Genomic DNA, 11,101 nt, shown 5'->3' with positions numbered 1-11,101 from the left:
TGAAGTAAGTGTGTGCTTCCTCAGTGATTGGTGCTTCACGTACGCCTCACGATGAGGAATAAAAAAGAATTCCAAATTAGATTAAAAAATCGCATGAAAATTAAAGCGTTTCTTATAAATATTGATATATTTAATTCTTCACAAAGCAAAGCTGCGAAAATAATTCCTATGATTTCATTGTAATTTGATTTTCATACACACAAAATAAAACAAATCTTTGAAATAGTGACGGGAAAAAATGAAAACAAAATCTTATTTGCATCGTGTGTGTGTTATGCATTTTCTTTTTTGTATCGTGTTTACACAAGTGGAAGCAGCGAAGGGCGGGGGAAGAAAGGGAAATGTCGCGACACAAAGCTTTTAGTTCCGGCCAATTTAGTCTTTGAGATGGCGTGTGGGAGTCTGGGGTGGAGGGAGCAGGGGAAGGTGTGTGTGTGTGTGTGTGTGTGTGTGTGTGTGTGGCACTAGAACATCAACAACGCTTCAACAAACATGGCAGAGAAAACACTGCACACACACACACACACACACACACACACACACACACACAAACACACACACGTGCACACACACACACACACACACACACACACACACACACACACACACACACACACACACACACACACACACACACACACACACACTACAGATGTAACACGAACAAACGCCAAACATTACTCTCTGTATTATTTCCGTACGAGCGAAGCGAATTATGAAGATTAATTCATACTCGACATGCCTGAGAGCCGCGTATTGTTGCGAGGGCTTCATACAGCACACCATTTAGCAAAGTTGTAGCGCTACTAACTTTTCAAAACATTGTAATTTGCAAAAAGGGAGTTTTTTATAGTTCGTTTGCATTTTTTCTTTTTTTCTTTTGTATGTATGTATGTATGGGTATTTGTTGAGTTTTTACCCGTGAACTTAAATATTACTGTGTTTTATTAGGGTATTTTTATGTCTCTGCTACTATTTCCTGTTCCTAGAGTGAAGAGGAACAAAGGGCACTAGAACATCAACAACGCTTCAACAAGCATGGCAGAGAAAACACTGCGCGCGCGCGCACACACACACACACACACACACACACACACACGTGAACATGAAATCGACAGGACGTGATGGGAGGGCAGACTGAAAATTGATAGGGAAAGTGATAAGAGGAAAAAAAAAAAATAATAATAAACTTACGTATAGATATGGTGAAAGGAAGTATGGACCCCCTAGGCCACCAAAGCGCGCGCAGTACCACTGTGTCACGGCAAAAAAGTCAGTGTATAGATTCTCACATACGTAGAGAGGTGACGTGGGCCTTTGCATCTCGCCCACCGGTGGAAAGAAATGAATGCCCAAAATTAAAGATATTTACCTAAAATATATTAAATGTGAGAGAGAGAGAGAGAGAGAGAGAGAGAGAGAGAGAGAGAGAGAGAGAGAGAGAGAGAGAGAGAGAGAGAGAGAGAGAGAGAAGGAATTTTTGTATGTGTATGTACAGAAGAGGACCGAATGAGTAGTAGTAATAGTAGTAATAGTAGCAGCAGCAGTAGTAGAATATCAGCAGCAGTATCATCATCATCATCATCATCATTAATAGCAGCAACAACAGCATCATCATCATCAATATCATCATCATCAATATCATCATCAGCAGCAGCAGCAACAGCAGCCATATCATCATCAGCAGCAGTAGCATCATCACCATCAGCGGTAGTAGCAGCGGTAGCGGTAGTGAAGGGTTAATGGCGAAAGGGAGCTGGAGAGGGAAGGAGGAAGGCTTCATTACCTCTGATCATCCTCTAAATTTGTGTGGAATCGACTCCCCCAAGCACGCACGCGAAGGGCTGCAGGAGGAGCGCAGTCGTCTCCTCGTAGATGTAAAGATAAAAGGAGTGTTGGCGGCGATTACCTGACTGCCTTCTCCTTTGTCTCGCCGACGACCATCATCACGGAAGCATTTCTTGTCAGAGGGAAGGGTTTGGGGGAAGAAGAGTGGTGGGTCAGCGATTAATGGCTACCGCTACAGAGAGAGAGAGAGAGAGAGAGAGAGAGAGAGAGAGAGAGAGAGAGAGAGAGAGAGAGAGAGAGAGGGGAGGGGCGGGGAAAGGATTTGCAGCCATTTTTTGTATCTTCTGTTGTCTGTCGTTTAATCGTGACTGTTGTCTGTCGTTTAATCGTGACCTAATCAATGTTAGACTTTTCCCATCCACTCAATGCTCCTTTAACGTGTTCTAGAGGCTTTAGATGTGCACCCTATCAAACGCCTTATTAAAGCCTAGGAATATTACGTCATAATCATTCCCATTATCTACTGCCTCATGGAGTGTACTATAATAACTCGGGACTTATGCAAGAGTTTCTGTCAAAGCGAAGGATTTATACAAAAAAAAAAGTAAATAGTGTTACAAAATGTTATGAACGACACAATCAGTGTTTTCTCTCCTCTTCTCATCATCAGCATCATCAGTAGCGATATTGATGGTAAGAAGATGCCTCATAAGCTTTACTGTAAAAAACTCGACAAATTTATAAGTTCCTATAAAAACAGAGTTAAGGATGACAGTGATTTCTTTCCTCGTCTCATCATCAGCATTCCCAGTATCGATATTGACGGCAAGATGATGATACGCGGATTGCCTGTCACTCAGCCGCAGAGAGCATCCCCTCACGTCACGCTCCCAAGTGCAGGATAACCCTCGTTGTCACCACGGCGCCGCCACAACACCACTGCGCCACAACTCACCTTCCTAATACACCTTTGATAGTTTCCGTCGCTCACCACCGACGGCCTCGTTACCCAGGCTACGTGAGGCGGTGTAAAATTCCCGGCAACGACTCTGGCAGCGCGGCTGGTGTTGCCTCGCGTGGAGTAGTGCCGCAGGCCTGAGATTACCTGTCCGATCAGCCGTGAGGGGTTGTGGTGCCCTCCTATACCTTCCTACATTCTTGCCCGCGCTCCGCCCCGCTCAGAGGTGCAGGGCATCACGGCGGCAATGAGCCGTGTTCGTCTTGGATTCCTCGTCTCTCTATGAAGAATGCTAAGCTACTCGTACTAGAATCTTTTCACTGCGTGTATAACTAAATAATTTTACACTTGCACGTGCTACCTTCCCCTACCTTCGCACACTGTTCTTCGTCTTCATCAGTAGTAGTAGTAGTAGTAGTAGTAGATGAAGAAGAAAACAATTTGTCAGCAATTGTAGAATGTTGCGTTCATCATATTCAGGTTTACGGTTAAGCCATAGAAATCTTTTCACACTGAGTTTAACTAAATGCACATAGAAATGAACTCTTGTCGACAACTGTAATACGCTTCGTTGATCACATTTGAATATATGGATGATGAATTATTCCAAACTCTGCTACTACTTTCACCCCCAAGCGGGAAAAGTTTAGTACCAGCTCCAAGTTTGTACCAAGTCGATGCTTTTGTTGAAACCAGGGACGGTATTCTCTAGCACTGCGGCGTTTTACCTTAGGTTTTTAATAGTCTATAGTTGAAGTTTATGGTATTTTTATTCTTGATTTCGTAGATAAGTAAATGTATTCATGATTCTTGAACAGACTATAGTGAAGATACTTAGGGGTTTTCAAGGGTATTTTTGTTATTCTAGGGGTAGTTTAAAACGGTATTCATAAGCACTAAGTATTTCAATGAAGTTGCTACTACTTCTACTACTACTACTACTACTTCGACCACCACCACCACCACCACAGCCATTACTACCACTACTAATAATGATAACAGTGGTAACATCATCAATGATTTTTACAGGTGATAAAACGCAAACGAAGTAAATCTACACACACACACACACACACACACACACACACACACACACACACACACATCATAACTGTTCACGTGACACATAGAGACATCAACACCTAAAGTTTTAATCAACACGTCGGATGTTCATGTTCCATCAAAAAAAGTCAGTCAATCAGTCAGTTGTCAGTCCATGGGTCAATAATAGATGCACCAACAAAAGTAGCGGAATAGGTTTTTGTATTGGATTGTCATTGTACAGAATTAGAGATGATTTTGCTTGGATTGTAATGCACTGAAATGGCGGGTTTTGCGAAGTTTGATGGGGTTTTATTATGTAAGAGTGAATCTGGCCAAGGGCAACATATACACAGCAAATAAATAAATGAATAAATAAAGAAAGAAAATGGGTGAAATAATGGAGAAATATTCCCATTAAAGTAAGAAAGGCTATGAATATTTGTGTATATTGGTTTACTGTAATGCTTTGGTTGTGGTGGTGATAGTACATGGTGCTGGTATGAGTGATGATAATGGTGGTAGTGGTGCTGGTGGTGTCCTAATGATAAGAGCGACAATAACCATTAAACATCGGTGGTTGGTGATGGTGCCGGTGATGGTAATGTTAATAGTGATGATGGAGGGAGGCTTCAAGACACTTATCCTTCAATTTTGGAGAATTCTTTTGGCTTTTTGTTTAGGGAATGGCACCTCGGTTTTTTTTTTTTTCTTTTGTCGTCCTAGGCCAGTGTTCATTTTCCATAAAAAAAATGCACTCATCAGGCAAATCAATTCAATATGCAAACGATATCCTTTACAGTATTGTATTGATATTTCACTTCAGTTGCTTTCACATTCAGATGGAGAGGTAAAAATAATGGGAACATCAGATTGCATTCATCGACTTGATAAGAAAGCGATGCGGGGAATGAAAACTTGGTGCAGCACTCTTGCATCCCGCGAAGTCCCTTATGATACCATCGGCGGCCGCGATATCAAACGCTAGACAAGCCTGCCGCTGATTGATGGCTGAGCGACGCAAGGCAAGCGACTCCACATGACAAGACGTGCTGTTCGCTGCTCCCTTTGATCTCAAATAATGAAAGAAGTGCCGGGAAGTAACGCCAGGCAGGAGGGAAAAATATATCGGTGGTACTCATGAGAATATTTGCTTTCTTGTTCCTTTGGTCTGGGTGTTTGTTTCTAGCTGTGTGTGTGTCTGTTTGTCTGTCTGTCTCCGTCTGCTCGTTTTTGTTCGTCTGTCTGTGCGTTTTGTCTGTCTGTATAGCTCTCTCTCTCTCTCTCTCTCTCTCTCTCTCTCTCTCTCTCTCTCTCTCTCTCTCTCTCTCTCTCTCTCTCTCTCTCTCTCTCTCTCTCTCTCTCACTTTACACATACACACACACACACACACACACACACACACACACACACACACACACACACACACACACACACACACACACGTAATTAATGGCCCATTTAACAAACTCAATAGAACTTGGCCCATCAACAACCTCCCCGCCACGCCAGGTGGGGCGGGCGTGAGCCATGGGCGCCGGCGTGATTTTGTGTGTGTGTGTGTGTGTGTGTGTGTGTGTGTGTGTGTGTGCGCACTCTCTGGTCAAGAGCAACAATAGTGATGAAAAAGGCCCACTGAAGGTGCCAGTCCCTGATGAAAATAGTTCAAAAGCAAGACCAAATTACATTATGGAGTGTGTGTGTGTGTTCTTTACACGCGATCATCACTAACATAATAACCTCTTACCTAGAACACCGCCACTTTGTTTAGGCGGTTATACTAAGAAGAAAACAGAGATAATGTATAATACCCATTAATGTAAATAAATAAGAGGAAGAGAGGGAATACGAGTGAGGGAAGATGCGCGTAAGTCCTTCGCCGCCAGGAGACGAGGAGCAAGTGCATCATTGAGGACTTCAAAGCACTCACCTGAAAAATCTGGCGGGGAGAAAAAGGCGGGAAGAAAGAGTGTAGTCGGCGGAGTGTGTAGCGCTGAGACGGTAAGACGACAAGGCAAGAAAAATATAAAAACACCTTCAGAAATAAAAATAAAAAAAAGAGAAAAAAAGAGAAAAATATATAGGAGAGAAGAGAAGTATCGCCTTTGTGAAACTATTGCCGGGAACCTCATCAGATCACATCAGATTAGAGGTGCTCGTCACGTTCCTGCCGTCATTGTCCTGCTCAGACCGATAGAGCGCCAGCCTGAATCAATAAAGGTTCGCCCTCAATCCTTCGATAAGGTTCTGCCCGCACACTTCCCCTGCTGCTTGTTTGACGCGAGGTGAGGAGTTGACGCGGCCCAGAGTGAAGGCAAGGACTGGAGGTTACGGAGACCCGGCCACACTATATCTAGGGACTCCCGCCTCCCACACTCTACCCCGCTAACAGCCTGCCCACCTCCATTCCCACACTGAGCTTCACTTGCACACACCGAGTTTCACTTTTAGCTTCACTGTCACATTCTGAGCTTCAACCACAGTACTGAGCCTAAGGACTTCACACCTCCCACACTCTCCCGCCAACTGCCTGCCGTCCTCCCCTCCCACACCACACACGCCTGAACGACACATACTAGGTTGATTTTTGTGTGTGTTGAGTAACTAGATGTGTCAGTTGCTGCTATTTGTTTTCGTCGCATCATAAGAATATCCTTATCTAGTAATGACGTGCTTGTGTATTCATTTATTAGTGTGACAACAAATGTATTGCTGTCTTAGTTATTCATGTCAAGGATCTGCCCACCTGCATTTCTCCCGCCAGGGACCTGCCTACCTCCCATACACTCCCCTCGACAAGGCCCTGTCTTTTGCCTTCACTCTGCCTCAGTCACTGGCATGTCCACCTCCTATACTTTTCCTGTCAGTTGCCTGCGTACCTTCCACACAACCCACACCCTATGAAAAAAAGTCTGCTGAGAACCTCCTCACCCTCCACATACTCGTACTCCTCCAGTCAAGTATTCGCCAGCCTCTACTACTACTACTACTACTACTACTACTACTAGATTTTGATTTTGCTTACATCACCCTTGTTATGTCCCTTACCTACCTTAACAACAGGTAGCAGCACTCGGCAGGAAGGGTTGTACCACTGGATGCATGTACAAACCCTACACTTGCCTCCCCTGACGCTCAAAGCCTTGGCATCAGGTAGCATGCCAGCTCTATTAATAAAAAAGAAAGAAATGATTATTAAGGCGCCGAAATGTTTTTTGCTTCTCTCCTCCGTACCACCTCCTCCTCCTCTTCCCTCTCCCTCAGAGTCCACTTCTCCCCTCCACCTCCTTCTCGTCCTCCTCGTACACACCCGAGTCTAGAAATCACCTGGAAACAACTGTAAAACCCTGGAAATTTCGCTAAATATTGACGGGGAGAGACAGGAAATTCTTACATTAGCAGTTGCGGGTCCTGTCCGGGATTGGCGGGGTTCGGCCGGGCGGGGAGGGCTCCAAGGATACCGGGATGTGGTGTGGTGGTGTGGTGTGGTGGTGGTGATAACAATGTACTACCCGCTTCTCTGCGCAATGTGTGTGTGTGTGTGTGTGTGTGTGTGTGTGTGTGTGTGTGTGTGTGCGCGCGCGCGCGCACGAGTGTGGTGCCGACCAGAGACGAGTTACGAAGCTATATAACTGATGTTCAGCCACTTGACTACCACTTGGTACATCTTTCCCAAATTAACAATCACTTTGAAACATCTTTACTTGTTTTACAGTCACACCCAATCTTTATTTAAGCTGGGTAGAAATTGCAAAAGCTATTCTTTTCATCCATAATTTTCTTGCAGATGCCTAGAAAAAAATCATACATTGCATATGGTAATGACAATTGTCTGGTATCAAAATAAAAGGGTTAAAGCAGCAGGTGTATTGGTCAGGAGAATTACGCGTCACGCAGCAAGGCTTACAGGGAGACTGCCCGACCCTCACACATGAGGCATGAGGAGCCAAGTGATAACTTTAACGCGTCACGTTCTTGAGCTAGAATGGTTAAAGATGGTATAAATAACAAAGCTTCCTTTTGCCTCTCGTTCGGCCTGAGAGGTGTTGTCTCACGTGGTGCGGGAGATGCATTGCAGCTTCATGACGCTTCAGGTCTGAGGCGCCGGTGTGTTATTCATGGCGTCCCGGAATCCATTATTCTTACTAAGCTGAATTTAATGCTGCAAGATAGATAGCGCGGTGCAGCAGAGGCTATTATAATATATATATATATATATATATATATATATATATATATATATATATATATATATATATATATATATATATATATATATATATATATATATATATATTGGTATTGTTCAATGCCTCAAAAACTCAATTCCTCCATCTATCAACTCGACACAATCTTCCAGACAACTATCCCCTCTTCTTCAATGACACTCAACTGTCCCCCTCTTCTACACTGAACATCCTCGGTCTGTCCTTTACTTATAATCTGAACTGGAAACTTCACATCTCATCTCTAGCTAAAACAGCTTCTATGAAGTTAGGTGTTCTGAGACGTCTCCGCCAGTTTTTCTCACCCCCCCAGCTGCTAACTCTGTACAAGGGCCTTATCCGTCCATGTATGGAGTATGCTTCACATGTCTGGGGGGGTTCCACTCATACTGCTGTTCTAGACAGGGTGGAATCAAAAGCTTTTCGTCTCATCAACTCCTCTCCTCTAACTGACTGTCTTCAGCCTCTCTCTCACCGCCGCAATGTTGCATCTCTTGCTGTCTTCTACCGCTATTTTCATGCTAACTGCTCTTCTGATCTTGCTAACTGCATGCCTCCCCTCCTTCCGCGGCCTCGCTGCACAAGACTTTCTTCTTTCTCTCACTCCTATTCTGTCCACCTCTCTAACGCAAGAGTTAACCAGTATTCTCAATCATTCATCCCTTTCTCTGGTAAACTCTGGAACTCCTTGCCTGCTTCTGTATTTCCACCTTCCTATGACTTGAATTCCTTCAAGAGGGAGGTTTCAAGACACTTATCCACCAATTTTTGACCACTGCTTTGACCCTTTTAGGGACTGGCATTTCAGTGGGCATTTTTTTTATTAGATTTTTGTTGCCCTTGGCCAGTATCCTTCCTACATAAAAAAAAAAAAAAAATTATATATATATATATATATATATATATATATATATATATATATATATATATATATATATATATATATATATATATATATATATATATATATATATATATATATAATATACACAAACACACACACGCACATAAATGCAGGTTTAAATTTAAGGCACGTAAATCAAGACGTTTTTTAAACAGAAATCTCCAATCTTAACAAATTGCATTTTTCGCGACACACTTCACGTTTCATTAGACAAACACGAAAAATTCGACTTCGTTTCAATTAGCGTCGCCTGGAGGCAGCGAGGGCCGAGTTATAATGAGGAGGCGAGGAGGTAATGAGGCCGGTGATTGCTTGCCGCCCTCTGATTACCAGCCTCCTGTGGGGAGGCGGACTAGGCTCTCACTGCTTGCTTCTCCTTCAGTGCCGTGGGGCAGCGCGCCGCCTGGCTGCACCACCTGAGCCCCTGGCTGAATGCAGGCAGGAAAGGAAGCGTCATTTGATGCGAGGAAAGAGGTGAACAGAAAATCGAACAAAGTACAATGAAGAAATGACAAGAAGCATGTACGAGTATAGTCGTGGCCAGAAGTCGAGTAACTTTCCTCACTCATCTCCACTGGGCTTAGCGTTTCTTTAAATCTAAAGTTCTCTGATCTACTGACAGTCTCCTTACAGAACCTGACAGTTGACAAGTTTTCATTGGATCAGAGGACTTACGATTGAAAAAATAGAGCCAGTCAAGAGTAAGCAACATAAAATGCCAAAAAAATAAAAAATATGGACTTCACTTAGGCGGCAAAATAAAATGTACATTGGGTTTGGAGTATTAGGATTGATAGTGGCCTTGGAGAACATTTTGACTTTTACACTTGCCTGACTTTTATGCTTTCTTTTCAAGCTCACTAAAATGGTCTGGTGCAGGTTTAGAGGATATTTTCTAAAGACACCACAGAGAACAAAGGGATAAAAGTCACATGGTTACGTGTTCCAATCCTGCACGGTCTTACACACAAACACACACACACACACCTTCCCACCTACCCACCCAGCCACACGCACGCACAGTAAAATAGCAGCAGTCTGACTTCTCAAAGGGATAAAAAGAAGACATCTAATACAAAAGACACAAAGAAAAACACCCATTTCTTATCCTGGGAAGGTGAAATAAGAGCAGAGCAGAACAAGGAGGACGAAGATGAGATGAAAAGGAATTGGAGGATAAAATTAGAAGAGAGAAGAAGAAGAGGAAGATAGAGAAAATGAAGAAAGTCTGTAAATGAAGGAGTAAAAAACTAAATGGAAGACGACGAGAGAGAGAGAGAGAGAGAGAGAGAGAGAGAGAGAGAGAGAGAGAGAGAGAGAGAGAGAGAGAGAGGATGGCTAATGCGTGGATGAGTGGGTGGGTTAATGAAATGACTGAATTAAGTGAATGGGTAAGTCATTGGGTGTGTGTATGAAGGGATGTGTAGATGGGTAGATGCATATGGAGATGTGTGGAGAAATGGATGGATGGATGGACTGATATGTGAATGCAAGGGTGAGTGAGTAGATGAGTGGAGAGATGGATGGATGGTTGCAAGTATGTGTGTGGATAGACTGGTGAATGTCCGGGTCAGTGGGTGGGTCAGTGGATGAGGGGGTGAATAGTTGTGTGGATAGGTGGGTGGGTGGGTGGATGGATGAGTGGGGTCAGTTGGTGGGTGGTTAGATGGTAGGTAGGTTAGAAAATGGGTTGGTGAGTGGATGGGGTGGATTAATGATAGATCAATGGAAGTCAGTTGTTGGATGGATGGGTGGGTAAGTGAATTAGGGGCTGGTTGAGTGGATGGGTGAATGTTTTTTTTTAGGAAGGACACTGGCCAAGGGAAAAAAAAAAGAAAATGCCCACTGAGATGCCAGTCCCATAAAAGGGTCCAAAGCGGTAATCAAAAATTGAAGAATAAGTGTGATTGAATAAATAGATGGATGGGTTGGTGAACGTTATATTAGTGTGTGCGGATCCACATGCTGGTTTCAGAAGCCTGTAGTGGAGACGTTTGAGTCTAGAGACATTTTGAGGACCAAATGGTTTGGGTACCCAGTGTGTCGAATACCAAACGTCCTGAGGCCTATTTGCACTCAGGTCGATCTGTCTTGAGGAGCATCTGACCTGAGGCTTATATGACCTGAGTACCGTCCGCCCAAGTACCAAGTGACTAGCTCCCCACGAGGACAAAAGACTCAAG

The sequence above is a fragment of the Scylla paramamosain genome, chromosome 19 (assembly GCF_035594125.1).
Source record: "Scylla paramamosain isolate STU-SP2022 chromosome 19, ASM3559412v1, whole genome shotgun sequence".
Lineage (NCBI taxonomy): Eukaryota > Metazoa > Arthropoda > Malacostraca > Decapoda > Portunidae > Scylla > Scylla paramamosain.
Note: the sequence above shows the minus strand (reverse complement) of the source record.